The sequence below is a fragment of the Psammomys obesus genome, unplaced genomic scaffold (genome assembly GCF_907164565.1).
Source record: "Psammomys obesus unplaced genomic scaffold, mPsaObe1.curated_primary_1811, whole genome shotgun sequence".
Lineage (NCBI taxonomy): Eukaryota > Metazoa > Chordata > Mammalia > Rodentia > Muridae > Psammomys > Psammomys obesus.
Window position 1 is genome coordinate 3,943,438 of NW_026592510.1, and position 26,073 is coordinate 3,969,510.

The 26,073-nt window shown below is 42.0% G+C and overlaps 1 protein-coding gene across 6 annotated transcripts in view; it reads left to right on the top strand.

The window, feature by feature from the left end:
• Positions 1-26,073, top strand: part of Slc16a12 (solute carrier family 16 member 12) — a 77,582-nt gene that overhangs the window by 8,194 nt on the left and 43,315 nt on the right. The window contains exon 2 of one of the 6 annotated variants that reach the window (XM_055614041.1): positions 1,098-1,237. The exons of 3 other annotated variants lie outside the window; for them this stretch is intronic. The gene's annotated coding sequence lies outside the window, so the exon portion shown is untranslated. Of the gene's footprint in view, positions 1-1,097; positions 1,238-21,622; positions 21,725-26,073 lie in introns of those variants that run through there. 2 more of the 6 variants (XM_055614035.1, XM_055614040.1) reach the window with 2 other exon arrangements.

Here is a 26,073-nt window from a genome sequence, read left to right on the forward strand (position 1 = left end):
GGACTTGGCAGGGGCAAGCCCTATTCATGGATGCCACCAAACTGTAGAATCATAACTTACCAACCAATTAATTGGCCAGGCTTCTTTTACATGGTTTTGGTAACTGTTTTTCCCATGGGCATAATTTTGAGACTAATCATTTGACCTTTGTAACAATTGTTTCCTCTAAAATGTCTTCAAGATATTTCTTCCTCCTTCCCTCCCTTCCTCCCCCACCACTTTTACAGGGTTTTGGTATAAAACCAAGATTGGCTGTGAGCTAAGGCTGCCTGCAAAGCCACTTGGTAGTCCAGGCTAGCCTCTAACTTGTGACTCCTGCTTCAATTTCCTTAGTGCTAAGATAACAAGTGCATGTCATCATACCTCGCTTTTGCTATATGTTTCTTTAAATTAACTGAGTTGCAAACCCTATTGGTCAAATCTCTCTCTGCATATCTTCTTTTTTATTTGGTTGTATCAAAATAGGTTTTCAAAATATAGGACTTTTATATAAGAAAGATATACTGGGCTCTTACAATAGAAAGATAGAAGTTTGAATATTGTCCTATGTGACTAACAAAGGTTCATGAATTTTAGGTTGTCCTTGCCTTTAGGCATTATGTCTTTGAGAAAATGCGGTGAGGTGATTAACACAGAGCCTGGAAAGCAAGCAACCAACCAACAAAACTTGCTAATCAAACTACTTAGAAGTAACCTTGGGACTGGGGAGGTGGCTCAGTGCCACAGTGCTTGCATAGCATGTGTGAGGCCCAGGGTTTGATTCTCAATACCAACAAAACAAAACAAAACAAAACAAAACAAAACAACAGAACAACCGAAAAGAAACTTTTTTTTTTAATCAAAAGAGAATGTACGTCTTGGGACTGGTGAGACGGCTCAGCAGGTTAAGGCACTTGCTGCTAGGTCTTATGATCTGAGCTTGATCCTTGGACCCACTTGGTAAAAGCAGAGAACTGACTTCAAAGCGTTGTCCTCTGACCTCCCCATGTACACCATGGTACATGTATGCCCACACACATAAATAGTAAATAAATAAAATGTAAAAAAGCAATACATTTATGGATCTTGACTGGTGGTTTTTGAACTGTCTTTTGCAGATTTCTAGGATTTTGAAGGATCCCTGGGCCCTGGGTGGGCAGGAGATGGAGGCTGGCTTCAAGCCTTAGGCTTTCTTCTGGGGTCCCCTTGACAGCCTGAGAAGGGGTGCTATTCCCATTTTCACAGACTGAGCTTCCAGGTAAAATGTTTCTCAAACAAGCAGTCTCTCAGCTAAAGCAAGGTTTTAGCAACTGAGACATGTTTCTAAGTTAATGCGCGCACGTGTGTGTGTGTGTGTCTGTCTGTCTGTCTGTCTGTGTCTGTGTTTGTATACAGTTTAGTTTGGATTCTGACAGCCTCTGCTTCTTCTCGGTATGACTATTGTGTATCTGTGTTAAAAAGTGTTGGGGAGAGTTTAATAGTAGTGATTTAATAATAAGTTGGGATCTGAGGAGAGATAGCCAGTGATCAGTTGGATATTCAGGACAATAAGCATACATTCCGAATGACAAATACAGGGGTTCTGTCCAAGATAAATATTTTACAAGAGAATGTTTATAGACAGAAATGAGACGGTTCAAGTATAAAATTCTGGGTACGAGCTAGGCCAAACTGCGTACACTTCTCCGACTTCATGTTAACGCAATACAAAAGTTTGGTCAATGAAACCCATTTTTAATTTTAATTAAAGGTTAGAGGCAAGGTCTTACTCTGTAACCCAGGATGCCTTAGAACTCTTCATGTAGCCCCAGTCAGCTTCAAACTGGCCATCCTTACATTTCAGCCTCCTCAGTACAATGATTACAGACATAAGTCACCACGCTCAACTCACCTTTTGTTCCCTTATTTCTCCCACATACATGCACATATAACTGTCCAAAGAATTGGATCATGTGTGCTAATGTGTGTATGCATGGGCAGTAGCACGGTGAGGTCAAAGACTAGAAGGCAAGGACATTTCTCTGAGAACACCAAACTGAAAATTTAGAGGACCTCTTCTTCCTTTCCTCCTCTTCCTCCTCCTTTTGTTTTTCAAGACAGGGTTTCTTTGTGTAGCCTTGGCTGTTCTGGACTTGCTTTGTAGTTTAGGCTGTCCTCAAACTCACAGAGATCCATCTGCCTCTGCCTCCCCAAGTGCTGGGTTTACAGGGAACCCTTTTTAACGTACTAATAGATTGAGTCACAGGCATGGACATTTCAGCTTTCATATAAAATGATGTTAAGTAGTAGTATGGTTTATTCACTACCCCTGTGTCTAAATTCACCTTTTATGGAATGGTATCTGCTGGGTTTTGCATGTGGTACCACAGGGTCCTCGGATAGGTCTCAATTCTCCATGTGTCTGTGATTTGTGTGTCTTTGACCAGATACATCTGTGTTTGCCACCTGCTTGAAATTTATTTGCAAGGATCACCAGCCACAGCTGCATTAACTTAAAAACTTAGGAACAATGAGCTGGGCATGACGGTGTGAGCCTTTAATCTCAGCACTCAGTAGGCAAAGGCAGGCAGATCTCTTCGAGTCTGAAGGCCATCCTGGTCTACATAGTGAGATCTTGTCTCAAAACAGAGATAAAACAAGAATTCATGCATATTTTAGAAAAAGTAAAATGACCTACATAAAGAATAAGCACTATCAACGAGGCACTTGCCCAGAGCAGCTTCCTTGGTGTTTTTAGTGTCCCAGGGATAAAGGACTGATCATTGTGCCAAAAGTAAGTCCTGTGTCTTCCTTTCTTTTCTTTTTGCTTCTTTAGGCTGGCATTTCTGTCTTCTTCATCCAGAAAATGATAACATTCAGACAACTTTATCTTCTAATGTTTTAGAGATAACGGTGTCAGTAAAATTTCAAGTAAAACTTTAATTTTCTGTGAAAATAATATGATCCATCTTGTCAAGTAGCTGAATGAGCTTACTTCCACATCAGGCAGACACTCACAGCCTGCCTAGTAAGCTCCAGCTCATGCTGACGGCCTGCAGGCTTCCCCCTTAGGACACAGCCAGGTTAAGCAACCTGCATGACTCACCAGCCTGCCGTCTCCTTGTGTGGGTGTTCAGGGACCAAGGCGCTTCAGACAGCCTTCTGGGGCCAAACCATTAAGGACATGTAGATTTCAGAGGGAAATATTCTAGACATGCGGGGAAACGTGTACAAAGGCACTGGGTTGGAAAAAATACACACTGAGTGAAGGTGCATCTAGTTCTTCAGTGATGCTGCAAGGGTCACGTGCAGGACACATAGCTAGGGTCCTGGAGGAACCAGAGAACAGACAGGAGCCTGGTTAAGATCTTGCATATCATACAATTTTTCCATTTTGCTTCCGTAGTTGTTTGTTTGTTTCTCTCCCCTTCTACCATCCTCCCCCTCCTCCTTCTTCCTCTTCTTCTTCTTCAACAGGATTTCTTTATTGTTCTGGAACTCACGCTGTAGACCAGGCCAGCCTTGAACCCACTGAGATCCACCTGCCTCTGCTTCTTGAATTCTGGGATTAAAGGTGTGCCCCATTATGCCCAGCTTCTCTGGTAGTGTCATACCAGATGTCATGGTGATAAAATTAGCCTGTTCTTCAGATAGATAACTCTGAATGAGGGTTTTAGAAAAAAAACCAATGGGGTGAAGAACTAGGAGTCTGTAAAACACAGAGTGGAAATGAGGTTAATGATTCACAGGAACAGTTCTCTTTATATTAACATTCTTTGTGCTCAGTGTTCTGCAGGACATGCAGTAGAGATGTCAGTAGGCACTTTGATATTCTGAGCAAGGAAGCCAAATTTTGAGCACCATGTACTAATACAATCAGCTGAGATCAAATGCCAAGTTGTGATTACCTGGGCAAAATACAAGAGAGAATGGAAGAGAATAACAAGGTTTGCTCCTATTGCACCCAGGGCATATCTTGGCCATTACACTGTTTTTGTTGTTGTTTGTTTGTTTGTTTGTTTTGTTTTGTTCTGTTTTGTTTTTTAAATGCTCAGCCTGGCCATATGTTGGCCCTTTCCATTGAGCCAAGTGTGAGAGCAGGGACTGTATCTTATTCATACTGTCACTGTAGCAGAACTTTGGGAGGGAAATTTTTGTAGATGTGTGTCATATAGTGAATAGTCCTTTTGAGGAAAATTTCAGTGGTTCTTGCCTAACCAGCTCTGTTAACTGTCATGGTACTTGCAATAGTTTGAATATGGCTTGTCCCTGGAATCTACGCTGAAATCACTCTTGTTATGGGATAAGGAGGGGTGGACCACATGGGATCTCTAAGAGGGGATTATAGTTCTGCCTTTATGAAGTGATTAATCTATCATGTAATTAATAGACTGATGGATGCATGGGTTGTCTCTCGAGTGGGTCTGCTATAAAATCCAGTTTGGCTAGGTCTCTTACCATATTCTGTCTTCACCATGTGATGCTCTCGATGGCCTCAGGATTGTGCCATCAAGGAAGTCATCACAAATACAGTTCCTTATCTTGGACCAGAGCTGTGAGCCAAACTGTACTTCCTTTCTTTATGACTCCCCTAGCCTGTGTGACCGTGTTATAGCAACAGAAAATAGACTTAGTTCCTTGATTTATGGTTAAGTGTTGAATTTCTCCTTGAATAAGTAATATAACATATCATGAGTGGCCAGAAGAAGATAATTTAGCACAAGAAATGAAGAAGCAGGGCTGTGTAGGGAGGAAGGATAAATAGGAGAGACTCCTGTCATGGAATTCAGGAGAGCAGCTTTAATAAGGAGAGAGATGGATGTAGCACTACAAAAGTGTCAGCTGGTTAAGAATGACAGATTAAACAGTGGACGTCATTGGTGGTAAAACCAAAAACAGCTTGGGTGGCATTTAGGGGAGGCAGGAGGCAAAAGCTGTTCCATGGAAGTGGGAGGGAGAAAGGGCAGGGACAGGCTGTGGGCAACCACAAAGGAGGGTAGGCCCCAGAAAGGAAGAGAATAGGAATAGGCTGAGGGGAGGTTTCCTCTTTGCTCTGTCTTTTGGTCCTCATATCCTTGCTTCTGTCTATAAGAAGACAGACTCCTGAATGAACTTGCAGCCCAGTGAATACCAGGAAAAAGTGCAAGCTCAGGATGTAGTGAGGGAGATAAAATACCAGAAGTCAAAATTTTCTTTGTGACATAAAGTGAAGAGGATACCAGTGCCCCTGAATAAGCCAAATAAACGGAAGTGGAGGAAAATCCTGAAGGCCTCAGCTCTTTCTACCTAATAGGAACTGACATGTTTTGGATACTTTCTACACTCCAAGCATTGTTAAAAATCACTTTACATATGTGACTTGTTAAACTCTCCTGGCATCCCTGTGGGGAAAGAATCATTATCTTAACATTGAATTAAAGCAGGTGACACCCAGAGAGGTTGAGCTACTTGTCGGAGAGTGCATAGCTACAAAGTGGTAGAAGCAGAGCACAGAACTCCTGACATGGTTCTGTCTGTACTACTGAAATGGTATGCGCTTAGAGTTTCAAACGGCAACAATGAGTGAGAAACTGGTACAGCATGGTGGCTGAGTCAGGATACCCAGTGCTTGGTGTCTGCTTCAATTCATAATCTGAAAATCCGGGAGATTTCTGCTTTCCAAACTTGCCTTACCAGTTACAGGGGAAGAAAGGTTGAGAATCTTTAATTAATTAAATTAATTAATTAATATTTTTAAAAAATTGTTTATTTTTTAATTTAGTAAAATTTATTTACTTTGTATTCGAGCTGTAGCCTCCCCCAGCCCCTCTCAACCCTACCCTCCCTCTTTCTGCTCCCATACCCCTCCCCTAGTCCCCTGATAGGGGAGGTCCTCCTGCCCTTCTATCTGATCCTAGCCTATCAGGTCTCATCAGGACTAGATGCATTGTCTTCCTCTGTGGCTTGGTAAGGCTGCTCCCCCTCAGGGGGAGGTGATCAAAGAGCAGGCCACTGAGTTCATGTCAGAGACTGTCCCTGTTCCCATTACTAGGGAACCCACTTGGACACTGAGCTGCCATGGGCTACTTCTATGCAGAAGTTCTAGGTTATCTCCATGCATGGTCCTTGGTTGGAGTTTCAGTCTCAGAGAAGACCCCTGTGCCCAGATTTTTTGGTTCCGTTGCTCTCCTTGTGGAGCTCCTGTCCTCTCTAGGTATTTCTTCTCCCCCTTCTTTCACAAGATTCCCTGTACTCTGCCCAAAGTTTGGCTATGAGTCTCAGCTTCTGCTTTGATACGCTGCTGGGTGGAGTGTTTCAGAGGCCCTCTGTGGTAGGCTCCTGTCCTGTTCCAGAAGCTAAGCAAGAAGGAGGACCCTGGGTAAGATGATCAGAAATGCAAATGGGGTAGACCTAGGAAGAGGGAGAAAACAGGGAATCTTTTAATGGATGGTAAATCAGGGGTTGACATTTTGGGGCAAGGTTGTGTCATGGTTAATCTTGATTGTCAGCTTGATGGGATTTAGAATCACTGTAGAAACAAATCTGTGGGTGTATCTGTGAGGAATTATGTAGATTAGGACAATTAAGGTTGGAAGACCCACACTCAGTGGAGTCTTGAACTGAATTAAAAGGAGAAAGTGAGCTGAGCACAGTCATGGATTTCTGAGTCCTGACTGCAGACACAGCGTGAACAGCAGCTGCCCCTTGCTTCTGCTGCCGCAAATTTCCTGCCATGACAGACTGTATAGCCTCAAACTGTAAGCCAAAGTAAATCTGTCCTTCCTTAGGTTGTTTTGTAAGGTACTTTGCCAGAGCAATGAGACAAGCAGCTAGTTCAAGGTGACAGGAAGTGCCACAGGAATGGCCCATGCTGAAGTCTAGCCTCTAAGGCAGTGGTTCTCAACCTGTGGGTCTCGACCCCTTTGGGATGAAAGACCTTTTCACAGGGTTCACCTAAGACCATCAGAAAACTACAGTTGAGTAGCCTGCGTCTTGAACTCTAGTGTTTGGAGGAGACCTGAATGTACGGCATTGGCAAAATAATACATTGTACAAGTAACTTGGGGTTCTTTAGTCCAACATCATCACTGCTCTGAGAGGAGAATGTGCTCGGCAGAAATCTCCTGCCTCTTCTCTCTTCCCAACTTCTTCTCCCTGAATATGTGCAACATGACACTCTGGGTAGAGAGAAGCAGCTGAAGACTGTCTGGCTTCCAGCAGTGGAGCTGTTATGACATGTGGAGGCAGGGGTCATGGGAGAAGGGCCAGAAAGCCTTAGTGTCACGCAGTGTGGTGTCTTCTGCTTCTATAGTTAGCCGTGTGGTGGGAAATCAGCAGTATGTGTTCCATCTGGGCAGCTGGACATTGCATGATCTCCCTTTCTGCTCTACCCAAGTGGGATTCTGAGACAGCAGAATCAGGTTTGGGCTAAGTGCACGCAATCCCACGTGGGAGGTGTGGGACTGATTTATAGTTCCAGACTCTGGACTGGGTCTGACACCAGACTCTGGACTGGGTCTGAGTGACATGAACTGAAAATTTGTCAGGTGGGATGTTTGGGGAATGCAAGCAACAGAAACCTGGGCTTGGCTCCATTCCCTCATGTGTTGGGAAATCCAGGAGAAGGTCTGGGCCTATCTGCCTCATGCTTCTTCCTTGGAATTATACTGATTTAATTCTTTTCTGTACCTGAGGTGCCTACAACAGTGTGAAGGCAGGGTATTTCTAGCGTATGCAGAGAGACCATGTCTTTATGTCTCCTCAGCCATGGAGAAGCCTTTCATGGATGTTCCAGGAAAATTTTACTCAAGTCATTAGCATGAATTGGGCCACTATTCTTTAGAAGAGTCCATGCTTATAGAACACACAAGATACATTTTTTTTTCCTTTCTGATGTGGGGCCTTGGTAAGTATCCCAGGTTGTCCGTGAGCTCATGATCAACTTTCCTTGGCCTCTCAAGTGCTAGGAGTAAAGATATATGTCATCCCTGGTTGCCGTAATTTCTGATTAGCCATTTTTAGTGGATTTGGTTTCTTAAGAACAGAGAGAAGGTCAGAGACAGGAGCATGAGGTTCAGTCAGACTTGTGCATGTGTGTGTCTCTGAGCGTATATATATTTGTGTGTGTGTTCACATGTATATATGTGTATGAGTGTTTGTTTCTGTGTGTATCTGTGTGTGTATGTGTGTATATATATGCATGAGTGGGTGTGTCTGTATGTGTTTGTGTATATGTTATATATGAATGATGTATGTGTAGCTATAGTGTATGAGTTTATGTTTGTGTATTTGTCTGCGTATCTGTGGGCGTTTCTGTAACGGTGTGAATGCTTTTAAAACATTTGATGTTTTTCTTTGCATTGTGCCTTTAATTTTCTCAAATATGAGCTTTTTCCATGTTTGTACTTTTGAAGTAGAAGAGATATTTACAAACAATTAAATATTTATTTTTAATAAATTTTTGATTTTTTTGAGATTATAATTATAGCATTTATAATTTACCCCTTTCCCTTTCCTTTCTTTCTCTGTATAACCAAATATAAACACAACCTTCTCAGTCCATATAATGTTACATATATGTATATATATATATATATATATATGTGTGTGTGTGTGTGTGTGTGTGTTTGTCCATTTGTTATTAGATACCCAATTGGTGTGATCTTCCCTGGAGAAGACTATTTCTCTGGCTCTCAGCATGCCTTTGCTGCCTGTATTTCTCTCTAAGGCTGAGAGCATGTGGGATGCCCCTCTTTGGGTGTTTCTCTTCCTTTTGAAGTTCATGGAGAAGTCACTCCTTAGTTAGACTTAGTGAAAGAGGAGCCGTGGGTGAGGCATGAAATTGGGAAATAAAAAACAGTTGTTTTGTGGTTGTAAACTGCCTTGCTTTAAGTGCTGCTGGGATGCAAATTTTCTTCCATATTTGGTTTGTTCTTAAGGTAGTCTTTCCATAAGGATAGCTAGGTCAAAGGGCTTCCTTTTTTTTTTTTTCTTGTGTCAAGATGACTAATTGGCCCATGAGTGGCTTTAAATGATGAATATCATACATTCATAGTGTCATGGTTGGGCTATGTGGTTTCTTATTCTGTGATATTTTATATTATTGTGATCACAATTATTTCCAGAAAATTTGAGTTGTTCAGATACTGTCTAGCCTATCCCTCATCTCCCTTGCATTTATAATAAAATTGTTTGGTGTGTGTGTGTGTGTGTGTGTGTGCATGTATTTTAGTGGCTCAGCTTGTTCTAGACTTTAAAGAAACAGCCCATATCAACTCCTTCCCATCCATCCTTCAAGTTCTAGGAAGAAGCTAAAATTGGGCATTTTGACTCACTCTTCCCTAGTGTGAGTTCCTTCTGGGGCTCTGAGCCTATGTGCACAGACTCCCTGGAGGCTTGACACACAGACACATCTGCTTTCCATTCATTGCTCTGGTTCTCACGCTGGGACCCTTGCTATATTCTGAAACAGTTGATGAGCAATTTGATGGGAAACTCGAAGTGAGAGATTCCACATTTTTGCTGACACAGTATGTATATAGGATGCTTGTTTTGGATCTGTGGTGGAGGGGGAAAGGCTTCCATTTGTATGACTTGATGTCCCATATGATCTTTTCAGCAATTCCTGGTATGCTTTACCAATTCTTCCTACATCCCCAAGAAATGCTGATAACAAGGCTTTGTAGCAATAGAAAATCAGCCATAGGTCTCGCACTACTCCTAGGTAACTGAGTGTGCATGTCTGTGTGTGTGTGCGCACACACACATGTATGTGGGCCAGAGGGCAGTTTCAAGTGCCTTTTCGCAATGTTCTGCATCTTGCTTTTTGAGACAAGGCCTCTCATGGTCTGGGAATTGCTGAGTGGGTTAGGTTGGCTAGTCACTGAGTCCCAGGGATTCAACTATCTCCACCCTTACACTTCCAGCTTTTTGTTGTTGTTTGAAATGGGAGTTCTAGGGACCAACCTTGGCCTCTCATGCTCAAAAAGCAAACATTTTACATGCTGAGCTATCTCCACAGCTCCCTAAATAACATTTTTTAAAAAGTCATAGTTGGGACCACCCAGCATATAATGTGACACCTGCTTACTTTCTATACACCCAATATGTAAAGTATGGCAAAAGAAAGAGAAAAGAATGGGTCACGCCTGCCAGGAAGGGGTACAGTGACATGGAGCACAAAGCATTACCAGGATATGGGGAAAGGGGAAAGAGAGTACTGTATTTTGTGACTCTGTGGTATGTAAGTAGAAAATGGAACCTGAAGAGGTCTGAAGTCTGAAGTGCCCAAGTATACAGGGCTTTCTCCAACAGGGATCTTTACAATAAACTTGGAGTTTAGAAGCCAAAAACTTTTTTGAAAATGGTGGACACAGAGCATAGGTAGCTTTATTTATCCTCTACTTTAATGAGTGGGGCTTCTGCTGGGTTGAGGCCGTATTGATCAGTGTTGAGAGGTAGCTGGTATGGACTGGCTGTCTCTAGCATTTCTGCCTGTCTTCCAAGCCTCAGACGCTTTTCATGTTTCTAGCAAATCTGTGAGCAGTAAGGGTAAGGATATTTGTTACGTGGGCTTCCATGCCAAGAACTCCTTCAGATGTGTAGCACAGGTTGAGTTCTGCCAGACAAAGGACTCACTCCTTAGTGTGGGGAGTTTTCCACTGGAGAGAGCTGAGAGGCCTAGAAATTGTATATGCTACAGAAATGGCCTTGGATATCCATGTGACTCTTGATATCCATGTCCCTTGAAATTACTGCCAAGCCTCTCCTGGGACAAACTCCTAGTGTGTCTTAACATCTCTACAAAGCCCAGACGGTCAACATTATAAACTGTCTCCAGAAACTTGTATTTAAGTCCCACCCATTGCCAAAAGTCAGAATGACAACAGATTTAGGTGTCAGATCTTAACTGACTCTAGAACCAGACAGCATCTCATGCCACAAAATGGAACATGTGTTCAGATGAACCAGCCACAGAGTCTGGCTTACTATGCACAGGTCTTACGAAATCACAGCCAGAGTGAAGAGCAGATTGGTTGTTTCAAAGTTACCTCTTCAAGAGTTTGCTAACTTGTTTGAGGGCAGGAGCAAACCCAAGGCTTCTCACAGGCTCTTCAAGCACTCTACCACTGAGGTATAGACCAGTCCCTCCCTGAACGTTTCCAGACAGTATCTTGCTTTGTAGTCCAGGCTGGGTCCAAACTCAAGATCCTCCTGCTTCTGTGTCCAAATGCTGGGGCTACAAGCATGCATGACTCCATGCCTGGCTTAGAATTACTTGTTTTGTACATATCAAAGCTGAGTGGATTCCCTTGTGTGAGCTTAAAAAAAAAGTCGCATGAACAGCTTGGTTTTACTTACTGATGTGGAACTTGAGGACCAGTGATTCCATTTTGCTTTGGCTGGTTGGGCCTTGTGCTGAGTTAGTTGATTCAGAGCAATGTCTTCCAGCACTTTTCTTTACCACTCCGCAATGGGATGGTATTTGGAGGAGGGCCTTTGGGAAATGATTCTGTTTAAACAAGTTCATGAAAACTCCAAATTAAGATTAACATCATTATGAGAGGAGGAGGAGGAATATCTCTTCCCACAGAGCAAGTGCATGCTCCGAGGAGATGTGATCATACAAAGATGGCAAGTTGAAATGAGAGCCTTACCAGAGCCTCCATGATGGTCTCTTCAGTTCATTCTCTCCCCCCCCCCCCAGAATGGTGGAGAAGAAGGTCTGCTGTTTGAGCCACCATTTCTGGTCATTTTCTGTGACAGCTCGGGTGAACCATGAGAGGTCACTCCTTTCTTCTTTGACCATAGTGATGCCTGCTCTGGATGTTTCTGTACCTTTCTGGCTAGATGGTCTCATTTTCCATACAACTTTCCTCAAGCCTCCCTTAGAAACCTGAATCTCCTCTCTCTTCCACCCATCCTAAGGGCACCTGCTCCTGAATGTGTGTAGCCCCTGGACCAGCAGAGGCCTCTCTTGGCACATGCCATAAACTATAGATTTCAGGCTCTATCCAAAGCCACTGAATCTAGCAAGTTCTGTTTGTTAAGATTTCTGTATCCTGCTGTGTTCCAGCCTCCAAGCGTTCATACCATGTCTTTGTCTGTTTTGTTGTTACTGTGGACCTAGAGATTTATAGAGGAAGTGGTATGACATTAGGGGCCTCAGGCTGCGTGGCAACATAGAGCAGAAGCACAATGAGAAAAAAAGAACACTCTATAGGCCAAGTATGTGGGATGGCCTCATATTATAAGATAAATTAGCTATCTCCTGTGATAACTAATGTAGGTTGATGGGACTTAATCAACTCCTATGACATGAGAGTTAACACCTTATGAAGGCAGTGGGTGTCCCATGACCTAATTATCTTCCGCCAGGCTCCATATCATAAGGGAGCCATCTGCCAACACTGTAGCACCAGGTTCCTAGTTCTTAGCACAGGAACCTTTCAGCAGCAAACCATAGCATCTGGATCCTATCTCTTTCTCTTGGGATTTAGTCCAGTTTATCTAACAGATATTCTTGATTGTCTGCCTTTAAAGACAGATTTTTCATAACATATTGATATGATCTGTTTATGTTAGCATATTAGTTAATATGTTAATATATTGCTTATAACACAATATCACAGTCTGAGGAACCTTCAAGGGAAAGCCATGACTTGGGCTCATGGTTCTGATCTAGAGTCAGGGGGCTGCTTTGGATGGAAGGCTTTGTGGGCAGAATTCTCAACTCTAAGGAGTCCCCCAATTCCTCTACCTGCCTACTAGTATCCTACAATTAGTTTTGACTCTATCTACCTAGCCATAAGGTGCCGCTAGAAAAAGTGCTTAGCCCCACAGATTTACACAAGTCCAATACTGTTGTGTGACACTACTTCTAGGGAGATGTGAACTACTCACCCTAGAAAGGAAAACAATAACAAACCAGAGTACAGATACTACAAAGTCTGCCTTGGGGAACCAATGAGGTTTTTGTTGTTGTTGTTTTGCGTGTGTGTGTGTGTGTGCGTGTGTATTAACTTATAGGAGCAGAAGTGACTCAGACAGTTGTATCACCAAAAGTCCACTCCAGTGTGAGTGAGTGGCAGCCCATGAAAGCTGGACACTTGGATCATACTGTGTAGCCTACAGGCAGCTCAGCAAGTCAACGTGTCACCTCCAGGTCGTTTAGTTGGTCTGAGCCTCTTCCAGGCAGCTCGTCTAGTCTCTGTTTTTTTCTTTTTCCAGGTAGCTCAGCTGGTGTCTGGTTTTTTTCCCAGGTGGCTTGACTGATCTTCTGTTTCGTTCCCTTGCACTCTAGGCACCTCAGTTTATTTGAGAGAGTCTGTCGCAGTCTTTAGAGTTATGTATAGTTTATGTATTGGAACAAGGAGCCCAGGGAATGTGGTCAGTTTCAGGGACTTCCTAAAGCTTTTGAGTTGTTTACTCCCTAAGCTTAACAAACTTCCCAGCAGAATAGAAAATTTCACCTCCCATTAGACCATCCTTTCGCTTCACTTCCTTTGTAACATCTGGTATCTTCAGTTTCCCCACAAGATGGAAATTTTAAATTCAGAGGAAACTATTGTGCAAGGGATACTGATGGCAAGTTCAGCTTTTTATCTATACTTTGAGCAGTCTGGCTGCAAGTCGGAGGGTCCAAAGGTTCTTACCTTTGCTCATGCAGTAGAGCAACCCACAGAATTTAGGAATATGATTTATGTGATTAGGTAAGTTTATTCCAAATAATAAATTCAAAGATACAAACCAGCACCCAGTTGGAAAGATAGAGTAGGGTGATGTCAGAGCCCAGGACAAGCAGGGGCTTCCTGGGGAGATTTGGAATTGCACCACTCTCCTGGCATATGGATGCATTTTTCTGTCTCTTCCTCTCCAGATGCCATCTTTCTAAGGTTTTATGGAGGCATGATTACTTAGGCATGGTGGATTAAATCATTTGCCTCTGGTCATGAAATCACTCTCCAGACCCTCTCGCTTTCCAAGGTTAAGGGTGGAGTGTCAAAGCATGTTCCAACCCTCCAATCACATGGATCATAGCCAGTTCCATTTGGAGGCCCCCCTCCCAGGGAGGCCCCAACCAGCAGTCACCTCATTATCATACAAGAAGACACTTCTGGTTTCCAAGATCTTTATGCTTTCTTAAAATTTCAAGTATTTTAAGAGCTGTGGGTCAGGAAACCAGGGCAGGGCCAGAGTATAGTTTATTATTATTATTATTATGATGATGATGATGTCTGGAACATATTCAAACTGTTGCAGATCCCTTATCAGCATCTGTCTCTATAATTTTATCTTTTCAAACTGAAACTCCACACGCTAGCCCCGTTCTCTCCCTCTCTCCAGCTTCTGGCAACCTCTGTTCTACTTCCTGTACGTATGACTTTGACTTTTCCAGACACATCACATCACTGGAATCATACAGCCCTTTCCAATTAGCACCATGCCTCCAGGCTTCACTTGCTTTGCAGCATATGTCAGAGTTTCCTTCCTTTTAAAGATGGGCATTATCCTGTGTGTAGAACACATTCTGTTGATCCGCTCACCTGCCAGTAGGCATTTGGGTTGGGTTGCTCCTACTCTCCACAATTATGAATGACACTGTGGTAAACATGGGTGTACACATAACGGTTTGAATGCTTCTAATTATTGGAGGGAAGTTGCTGGACTCGATGGTAATTCTCTTTGTAACTTCTTGAGGAGGCACCACAGTGTTTTCCACAGAGATCACATCACTTTACAATCTTACCAGAAAGACACTGGGGCTTCTAATTCCTTCACATCCTTGCCAGTGCAGTATTTCCTTTCGCTCATACAATAACCACCATAATGCATGTGAAGTTACAATTTTATTCTTAAAAAGTTATATTTAAACATACACACATATAGATAAATAAGTACTTAAATAAAATAAATACAATTTCTGAAATATTTACTACAAATAGTGACAATTTACGGGAGCCTGAGATGCTACTGTGATGTGAGACCCACTGCCATGTCCTTCTCTGCTCAGTGAAGCAGAACCTGGGCTCCCTGGCAGTACATTAAACCATCGATGTGCAAATCAGGCCTCCACACTCGCCTCTCTGCCCACCTACACACCTTCTCTATTTTTAGCACGAAGACCTCTCCTTCCCTGTTTGTTCACTTACTAAGCTGACTGCAAGAAGGGGAGTGTGCTCCCTGTTCTGTGAAACTGCACGTTCTGTAATTTTTCGGTAAGTTTTAAAGCCCACAGCAAGTGCTTATCTCAGCCTAAACAGCAGCCAAGATGGAACAATTTGAAGGAAAAAAAAGTGCAAAAAATATTTTCATGGAGCTAAGTACTACCTTAAAAAAGTAAAGACTACCCCATTCATAATATTTTTTTTTCCTTCTAGTCAGATTATGTGCAGGCTGAGTAAGCAGATTAGAAAGATTTGTTTTGTTTTTCAGTGTTAAGGAGTTTGATGGACCAGGCTTCAGGTACAACTGGTCAAGGGCTATTTTATAAACAGTTAAGAGAGGATATGAGATGTGCCATTTTAATCAATCGTCAATGCATTTTCTGGAATGTGCCTTTGCTTTTGTTACTGTTTCAGGGGTATAATTCTGGCTAGCTTAGTTTGAGGACCAAGAGTATGAAATAGTAGAAAAGAGAATGTTGAAGCTACCTGACCCTGGGCTGTTAGGATCCAGGTAACACATGACGCCTTTGTTCAGATGGGAAAGTGAGCTGACTGCTGACTTTAGGGAGGGAGTTGAAATGGAAGATCAACTCAGTATTGACATGGGGAGGCCAAGTTTATTTCTACATTTTTCATTAGTTTACACCTAGGCATTTCTTCCCTGGGTTCAGATTTTTCAGGCTTTCCATGCAGAAGCAGCTGGAGCCTGCAGGATTTAGCTATCTGTCCCCTTCCTTCCTTTTCCAGTTTTCTGACACAGTGGCTTATCTAGCTCCATGGCTCTTCCGAGGCAGCCTGTTCCTTCCCATTACAATAGTCTTGGCTAGCACAGTGACCCAGATGTGGTCGGGACAGTGCAAACTCCATTGGCAGCACTCCTGCCAATCTCACTTGGCTGTTGCTCACCAGTTATGGAGGGTCCTCCAATTAGGAAGATGTTTTACTTACATGATGGTTAGTGACAATTGCCAACTTGACAAAAGGTAAAACCACGTGGGAGATGGGCATCTCAACTTCTCTGTGAGAGATAGTCCCGATTATGTAACACCATTCCCTATGCAGACACAATGTGGTCAGCTACTCTAAGCTCCTGTTGCTGCTTTGACTTCTCTGCCACGATGGACTTGTAACCTGGAACAGTCCACTGAATTAAACCCTTGCTCCCCTTAAGTTGCTTTTGTCAGAGAATTTTAACACAGCAGCAGAAAATAAACCAAGACAACTTATGATTATTTTCAAACTATAAAGTATCGTTAAAGTGATATATATATATATCACTTTAACGATACTTTATAGTATCGTTATATATATATGGTAGAAACCATAGTTAAAATTTTGAATTTTAATCTTATTTTAGGCTAGCGATATACATTCTTATTTTAGGCTAGCGATATACAATCTTATTTTAGGCTAGAGATAGACATTCTTATGCTGGACAGTGACAGTGAGGGTTTGTTTGTTTATTTGTTTTGCTTGTAATATTCTTCGTTCTCCTTCCATACTCTTCTTTCTTTATCCTCCTTCCTGGTGTGTTTGTTGGTTGGTTTTTTGCATACTAGTGAAGAGCTTTGCAACTGAACTACACCTCCCCTTGACTTAATGATGTTTTCAAAATTTGTGGGTTTATTAGGATCTACGTAGCCTGAAATGTTGGGGAATATACGTAGGTCTCTTGACCTTCTTGGCCCCTAGGTTGTCTTTTAAGTCACTACCTATGACCAGTGGTATGTGCCTTTTTATTTTAAAGTGTTTTCTTACTATTTATTTTCTATACATATGAGTACTATATTTGCATGTATGCCTATATGACAGAAGAGGGCACCAGATCCTATTCTAGATGGTTGTGAGCCACCATGTGGTTGCTGGGAATTAAATCAGGACCTTTGAAAGAGCAGGCAGGGCTCTTAACCACTTAGACATCTCTCCAGCCCCGGTTTGTATCTCTTATTTATATAAGTTTTAAAATGCACATAGTTGTGCCCTTAGTAGATCTTTCCTTTTTTTTTCTCCGTCCTACAATGTGCAATCATTTCATGTTTCATCTCCTTCAAGCTGAGTGTCCATACAAGAAGCAAAAAGCCTTGAAGAAAGCAGTTTTTGTAGGTCAGTGGGGGCAGAGATAAGGGTTACAGATGTCTTTTATAGTTTCAAATGGAATCAGACTAGCCACTGTGGATCAGATGTCATTTATTATGGGTTTTTTCTTTGTCAGAGGGAGTTGCTTCCTCCTCCTCCTCCTCCTCTTCTTCTTCTTCTAACTTTTCCAAAATCAAACAAGCCTGTATTTACATAATGATGCTAGCTAGAGGCTCATTAGTTTAATGGGGTATTTTTAAAATAAATTAAAAGAATACAAAAATATAGAAACCAGTTACACAAAAATATCATTTGATATATGTATTATATAATTCAGTAGCATTTGTCATATGTGAAAGAAATGTTACCTTATTCCTTTTGATGCCTGTGGAGGAAGTTTCTTCCTTCTGGAGTTTACAGTGTCAGTCTGAAGATTAACTGTAAACAAATTAATGAATAAAACAAATAATGACAAGTGTGTAATGAGGTGAATGAAAAGCTTCATTTACTATAGAGAGAGGAGGGACTGGAGACAGGCATATATCATTGTGGGAAGTCTCAGAAAGAGACTTAAAATGGTTTGTTTTGTTTTTTTTATTAGTACTATTACTGTTCTTGTTGTGTATACTTTTGTTTTGTTTTTGCGTTTTTATTTTGTTTCTGTGTTTTTGTTTTGTTTTGATTTTTTTTTCAAGACAGGGTTTCTCTGTGCAGCCTTGGCTGTCCTGGACTCACTTTGTAGAGTGGGCTGGCCTCAAACTCCCAGTGGTCCGCCTGCCTTTGCCTCCTGAGTGCTATGATTACAGGCATGTGCACCGTCTCCAGCTTGTGCGTGTTTGTGTGCGTGATGTGTATGCGTGGGCCCCAGCATTGTTGGAGGACAAATATGTAGATCAGTTCTCTGCTTCCATCCTCGCTTTGATTCTGAGAATCAAACTGAGGCTATGTGGTTTGTGTAACACTTGCCTGTACTCACTGGGTCACCTCAGTGGCGCAGAAAGAGACACGGGAACAGAGACCTGACTGGAGTGAGGCAGCTGACTCTGTGATCATAGGGAGGAAGAGCCTACAGGGAAGATCAAGCCTGAGGCAGAAATGAGGCTGTCATTTTCTGAGAATGGAGTGAATGTCTGGAAAGCTGTTTAAAAGAGATGGGGTCAGTGATAGGTGACGGTTGAAGATCTGAAGGCGTCAGATCATTGAAGGTACCACACACTGGAGGCTAGGTGCTCTTCTCAAGGCAAGGAGGAGGTCATTAACTCTTTAAGCTGTGATGTACTGTCCAAAACCCAGTGTTGCCTTCTCCCTATCTCTATGTCTTTGTCACCATACTTATCCTAGGAATGCCGTCAGGATATTAATCTTAAATCATAGTTTCTTCATGAGGAGTTGAGAAAACCAGCAGCTCCGTGTGAATTGCAGCGTCAGTGGTATCTGTAGGGACACTGCGCTGATTCACCCACACAGTCTAACATCCATGTGACCTTGGGTGAGCTGTTGACGTGTGTGTGTCCATCTGTACAATGGCCCTCGTTTGAGTGCCTGATGTTTAGTGACACTGGAAATGTCAAGGATTTCTTCCTGCATTTCTCACAGCTGTCCTGAGGTGTATCTGTGTGCTCATTTCTCTTGGCCTAGCAGAGATCACGTTTAATGCCTGTCATTATTGAATAAGGCTTCACCTCCACCAATGACGTATAAAAAGTCCCCGCCTTCATGTCCTTTCTAACAGTTGCTGTTGTTACTCTTCAGAATTACTGTTTATCAGTTTGCTGTGTCGGGGGGGAGGGTGTCCCATTGTAAGCATGTGAATTTCATAGATTCCATCTTTCAAGAATGTTTTTATTTTTTTAATTATTTGTATTTAAAATTTTTATTCTTGAGGCTTTGATACACTTATACAATTAAATACTTTCACTGCCACTCCTATCCCTCCCCTCTAACTGCCTCTGGATCCTTCCCAACACACCCCCTCCCAACTTCATGCTGACCCCCCCACAGCCACCTCCTCCTATTCTCCTTCTTTTAAACAACCCATTGAGTCGAATTAATGTTGCCCATAAGCGGGGGGGTGGGGCTTCCCCTGGAGCATGAGCAACTTTCCAGTAACCACAGCCACAAAGAAGAATGAATCCCTCTCCCCCAGCAACTTTCAATGAAAACAGCACCTCAGCAAGGGTGGGGCCTCATGGGCATGCTGCAATGGTGGTTGGCTTTATGTAAATGCAGTAAGTGCCTCAGCCAGGACACGTAGCTGTGCAGAAGATAGCATTTCAAAGCACCCCCCCCACACACACACACACTGTCTGCCTGATTCTTTCCCTCTTCTCTTCCTCAGTGTTCTCTGAGCCTTGGAGTGGGGATGTTGATAAAGTTGCCCTATAAGACTGAGTACTCACAGTCACTTTCTCTCAGCACGATGATCAGTCAGAAGACGCAGAGTTCCCATATACTCCATCTGGTCACACTTTCCTCTGTTATCAACAGGGTACATTAGTGTGACAAATTTGTTATGACTTAATGAACCAATAAAGATAAACTATTCACTACAGCAGACAGACAAACACAGTTTACTTACATTGCAGTATAAACTTCTCATCTCATTGTACTGTATTATATTGCATTGCCGTGCATTGTATTGCATTGCATTGCATTGTTTATTTCAGAGACAGGACCTGGCTAAAGTAAAGCAACCAGGCTGAATTGGACATGTTAACCAAGCTTCCTCATCTTCCTAGTGCAGTAACCACATGCACACAGCACAGTACCTATCTCTCCTTGCATTTGCAACTTTTATTTCTGTGATTACAAATGAGGTCTTCTCATGAAGCCTGTCTTCATGTGGTTAATCCTTTCATCAGACCCCCTACCTTTCTTTGGTGTGGATTTCTGCACAAGACTTTGCGCTGCTCGGCGGGCATTCCTCCTGGTAGGAGCCCTTTGCTGGTTATATATAGTGCAGATACATCCTCCCACTCTCTGTCTTTACTTTCTTATGTTCCTGACAGCCTTCAAGAGCTGGGAATGTATCTCACTTGATAGAGTTCTTGTCTAGCTTTCACAAAACCTTGGGTTTGATCCCCAGTACTGAGAATGTGGGGGTATATGCCTCTTATAGCAACACTGGAAAGGTAGAGATTATCCTCAGCTCCATAGCAAGCTTGAGGCCAACTTGGGATATATGAGACCTTGTTTCCAGAAAACGTGTTCTTTGATACACATCATAATTGGCTTCAATATAATCAAATGTCACAGTTATATTCTTTATGGTTGGAGCTTTTTGATCCTTGTTTTAGAATTCTTCCTATTCCTTTTAACCACGAGAGATCCAGGAATCCATCCCAGCCCCATGGGACTATTTCCAAGATTCTTATTGAGCACTACAAATAGTGCTGAACTCTATATTTTATGCTTTTCTCCTATACACATACACCCAATAAAGTTTAATTTACAGATGAGACAAGAGTTTAACACTACAAACTGATTTAATAAAACGGAAGAATTCCAACAAAATACTATAATAAAAGTTATATGAATGTGGTCTTTCTACCTTGCCACAGGGTAGGTTACATATAGGGGATGACTCGTTCTGGGTTTGGGACAAAGGAGAACAGTGTGGACTTTAATCATGATCCTCAGAATTGGCAACTTAAGGCTTATTTATTTCTGAGATCTTATGTTAGTGTTTTGGGACCATGGTTGATGCAGGTAACTGTTTAATCATGGATAAGGAGAAGTGCTACATTAGGCTCCTCATGCTTTTGCCTTACATATTTAGTTGACTTTGGTCAATAGTATGAAATGTGGGGCTGTGGGTCTTGATTTTAACTTCCTTAGAGCTGAGGTATAGGATAGGGTTTTTATTGTAGTTCTCTCATTGTTTATTTCTTTTCATTTCTGTGAATACTGTTACTTGGATGTTGAGTTTTCTTAATTGATTGATGAATTTTTCATTTTTTATAATATTGCATATATCTTTGTGCTCTCGTGTATTTCATGGGGGTATTTTACCGTCCTTGTTTTCCAAATCCCACATTTTCATTATCGTATTATAAATTCGAAAGGTTATTTAAGTTTTTAAATGTTTTTCTTCTCAAAATTTCATTGAATTAACACCAGGCATGTGAAATGTGTGTGTTCCTGCATATGCCTGTATGTATGTGAGCATGCGCACCTGTGTGTAGGCACGTGCATACCAGGGCATGCATTAGGATGTTGACTCTCTCTTGCCGCCGTGGGTTGGGAGAGTTAAACTCGGGATGAGGCGTGTGTGGCATGTGATCTTTCCTGCTAAGCCATATGGATGGCCTGATGTCTCTTTTTTGATAGGTTTCTATTCTTCTCTCATTTATGCACCGTCCACTTGTCTCCTTGGATTTATTTGTTTTTAATTCTTGTTTAGGTTTACTTAATTTACTTTATGTGGATACATGTTTTGCCAGCATGTATGCATGTGCACCCACACATATGCCTGGTGCCCATGGAGTCAGAAGAGTATGTTGGAGCCCTTAGAACTGGAGTCCTGGATGGTTGGGAACCATAATGTAAGTACTGGGAACCGAACCCAGATCCTCTGCAAGAGCAACAAAATGCCTTTAACCCCATAGCCATCATTTCACCTCCTCAATGGATTTACTAACAAAGGATGTTTTAAAACGTTTCTTTCACATGCTTGCCTGCCCTTTCATGCTCTGAATTAAGTGTGTGTCTCTGAGTTCCCATCTTCTCTTTCATGATTCCTCTCTCTAATCTTATATTAATGATTAATAAAATTCTTAATAATGTTAATAATTAAACTTTGAATCATTTGCTGATCTGTAGCTGTCTGTTCATCTCAGAATGAGTCACTGGCACAATTATTAGAAGGCAAGGGAGTTGGCAAATTTTGTTGTTGAGTAAGCAGCTTTCCACATGGTGGCTTCTCACAGCTCCTGGAGAATGCACCCAAATGTCAGGATCTGTTCCCCTAGCTTGGTCAGTGTCATCAAATGTATTTGCTTGGCAGTGAGATCCCTGGATGAAGTCGCATTTGGCAGGGTTTAGGGTATTCAGCAAGATAACCCGTTTGCTTTGTTCTGGTGTTTCACCTTCCCCAGCTCACCCATCTGTCTGCTCCTTCCAAAGATAGTCTGTGGCATTTCTACAGAATAAACACACTCAGGGCCAGTTTTCTTCCAGAAAGGAAGGCTAATTATCAGGGGACAGGGCTAGGACTTTCAAGGACTTCCCACTAATTTTATTTTTAGCCCATCCCATACTCAGTAGACTTTAGAGATTTTTTCTGTTCTTCCATTATTGGTGTGTGTGTGTGTGTGTGTGTGATCTGCAAATTGGTCACTTCTATCATGTGTTGTCTCCTATCTGCTATTAGTTGAATGTTTGTTCAAAGAGAGATAAAAATGGGTCCAGGTGTGATAGTAGATACCTGCAAATCCCAATACTTAGGAGTAGAAACAGAAGGATCCAGAGTTCAAAACTAGCCTCAGCTACTAGCAAATTCAAAACTTAAAAAGGGTTTGGGGAGGGCATTAAATGCATTTGTTTAGACCTCTGACACAGGAGGGATAGAGGCCAGGAGCTGGGAGTAAGCTAGTTTAGTTTGCATTCTGAAGCTCAACAGTCTCTGTTTTACTAAGTCAAATACCATCTGTTCACTCAGTTCCCAGCTTTCAAAATTTATTTGACATCTCTTATTTGCCATCACCTTTCCTCCTGTTCTCTTTGTCTTGTGGCTTAGGTCCTTTTCAGTGTTTTATTATCAGTGGTGCATTAGGAGGAAGCAGACTTGGGTGTGTTCGAAATGCTGGGCCCGTCATAGCTAACGCACTAATCCTCTGTTAATGGCAACTCAATCCAGTGCTTCTCAGTTCCAGGGTGAGCTGATGGACTTACACAAAAACATCAGAGTGTTTGCGGGGAGGGCTACTGTACAACAAATTTCCAAGTGTGAAGGCATAGGGTTAGAGGTTAATTGCTTTTGATAAACATTCCTAAAAGACCTTAGAAAAATAAACCAATTAATACTCCTCCTATCAACAGTATGTATGAGATAAGACAAGTCTTTGTTAATAATTGGTTCCATGTCCTTTGTGTTGCTGGACTGAGTGATCTAATTGCCTAACTTAAAATGCTTCTGTTTAGTAATCCCAGTAGGGTTTCATGTTGGATAACCAAAAACTCAATACTAACCATTACTGTTCTGGAGTTCTTTCAGAAAATTATGTGATGTGTACTTAATTAAACTAGTTTGCTCAACAGAAATGGAGCCAAGGAAGTGAGTTGAGTGTGGTTTACTTTGCCGTGCTCTTGTGGCTTGTATGCCCTCAGTTTCACAGTTTGATGTTAATCTCAGGCTGTATCAGAAGCTTTGGCATTGAGAGAATCCATGGCATTGTCATAGTCTGCTTTGACAAAATGATTTAAGGAAGGGTCCTTCTCTTGTATGCTTTGTGTTGCAAACTCATTTACATCTTCACCCAGCTTCTGATGTGGCTGCTGACTCATCTGGTTATTTGAATGTTTGAGCAAAAAGGGATAGAATGTGTTTGTTTAGGCCTATGAAACACTGGAAAGATAATGTCTTAGCTTTTTATTGTTGTGATAAACATACTACGACCAAAAGCAACTTAGAGAGGAGAGGATTTTTTTTTTTTTTTGGTCTGTTTGCTTGTTTTGTTTTTTTGTTTTGTTTTTCATCTTACACCTTATGGTCCAACATGACAGGAAGTTAGGGCAGGCACTCAAGGCAGGAACCTGAAAGTAGGAACCAAAGAAGCCGAAGCTATCCAGGCAGAGGCTGTCCAGGAAGGCTGCTCTCTGGCTGGTTTTACATAGCTTACCTAGCCTGTTTTAACTTTAATTTTTATTTATTTTTATTTTTTTTAGTGCAATCTAGTACCACCTGCCCAAAGGTGGCACCACTCATAATGGTCTGGGCCCTTCATGTAAATCGCTAATGAAAAAAATGTCCCTGCTTCCCAAGTGCCGAGATTAAAGGCATATGCCACCATTCCCAGCCAGAAGTAGCAATTAATTCTTCAAGGTTCCTTTTTTTTAGGCAAGTCTGTGGTGCTTTCCTTGATTTCCCTTTTAAATTATTTAAAGGACTAATTAGGCTGAGTATACTCACATCCATGCAAATCTGTTTCACAACTGCATTTTAAAAGGTTGTTTTGACCTTTCTGGTGTTCATCTGTATGATACATTTAGGCTCCTCTTTTTCCTGCTCACAGATATACTGTGCTTTAATGAGGGTTGGGGGGGGCATCTTTACCCTGACTGGTTATTTTTTTTCTCCTTCAGTTCATTCTTCTCCATCTGTCTCTCTTGTCTTTCTGTATACCTTCTCAACCAGCATATTTACATGTGCTGTGGCTCCTGACTTAATCATTCTCCTGGACTGGGCTCAACTCCCCCATAGCCTGTGACAAGTGTCTTTGGTTGTAGGTAACATCAACTTCTTAACTGGTTTTTGGAAGAAGAGAGGTCTTGTAGAATGGTTCACATGAACAGAGAACAAGGAGCTTAAGGTATTTCAAGGAACCTGGGGCAGGAAGAGCCAGTAGATGTCATGAGCAGATGAAATCAGGGCTCGGGGAGGCAATGGAGTCCACATGAAAGATTTCCCCATTCCTCCCTCACTTTGTTTTGTTTTTCATCTTACACCTTATGGTCCAACATGACAGGAAGTTAGGGCAGGCACTCAAGGCAGGAACCTGAAAGTAGGTTTGATGTTGCATGAGTTGGTGTTCTGGGTCCAGTTCAGTTTCATAATCATGTCACTATTGACGTTTGGGGTCACATAGTTCTTTTTACTCATTTTTTTTTCCAGGAATGTCCTATGTATTGTAGGATGTCTGTCAGAATTCTTGGCTTCTGTCAATTAGATACCAAGATATCTCCTAACTGGTGTTTGAACTGCAAAAACTTTTTCTATTTAAATGAGTTTTTAACTTCTCCAGTGTACACCGGCTGATCTGGTTAGGCCTCTGTTTTTCTATGTATAAACATACTGTGTTTGTTGGGCTTTCTGTTCTCTGACTCATGTTTTACTCTGACTCACACCCCAATTGTGACAGCCAAATTTGTCTCTATATTTTGCTAAATGTTCTCTGAGAGTCAAGTTAGCCCTCCTTGGGAACTACCGGTGTGTGTGACATTAGTTCCTCTTCCCAGCAGAGTGTGGCTCTCCAGCACCTCTCAAGCTCCAGCCTAATTCATTTCTTTGGAATGAGATGGGTACCCCTCATTTAATGAACAGATTACGGAGGTGCCCAGCATGAAGCACAACATACTTTCCAGGGGCACAGATTGTTTTAAACTTCCTTCAAAGTTCAGCTTATTTTCCGTTAAGGTACATAATGTTTCCAATGGATGAGGAAAAAAATTCTAAAAGTATTTTATTATAACTTTTGTTTTTTGTTTTTTGAAACAGGGTTTTACAGTAGCCCTGGCTGGCCTACAAATCATTATGTAGATCAGGCTGTCCTTGAATTCACAGAGCTCCCTGCTTCCTGCGTGCAGTGATTAAAGGTGTGTTCCACCGTGTCCTAAATCAATTTTAAAAGCCTTCTTAGACAGATTATCCTTTATTTTAATGGAGCCTTCATTGCTTGTGGAGACAGTAAAGCAGGTGTTGAGAGCCCAGGCTTTAGAGTTCATGGTCACTGTGGCACTTTCCAGCCAGTGACGTCAACAGACTGGCGTTTCTTTGTCTCAGGTTTTCTCATCCTCAAAATGACAGTAGTGATAAAAGCAACTGTAGCAGGAATTGGGAGGTGTGTATCCCTTCCCTGTGCCAGGACATGAGTGTTAGTTTACTTACAGAGTCCCCAAACTTGTGGATTTAAATGTCTGGAAATCCTTAGGACTAGGGATTTTGTTATGTCTTGTG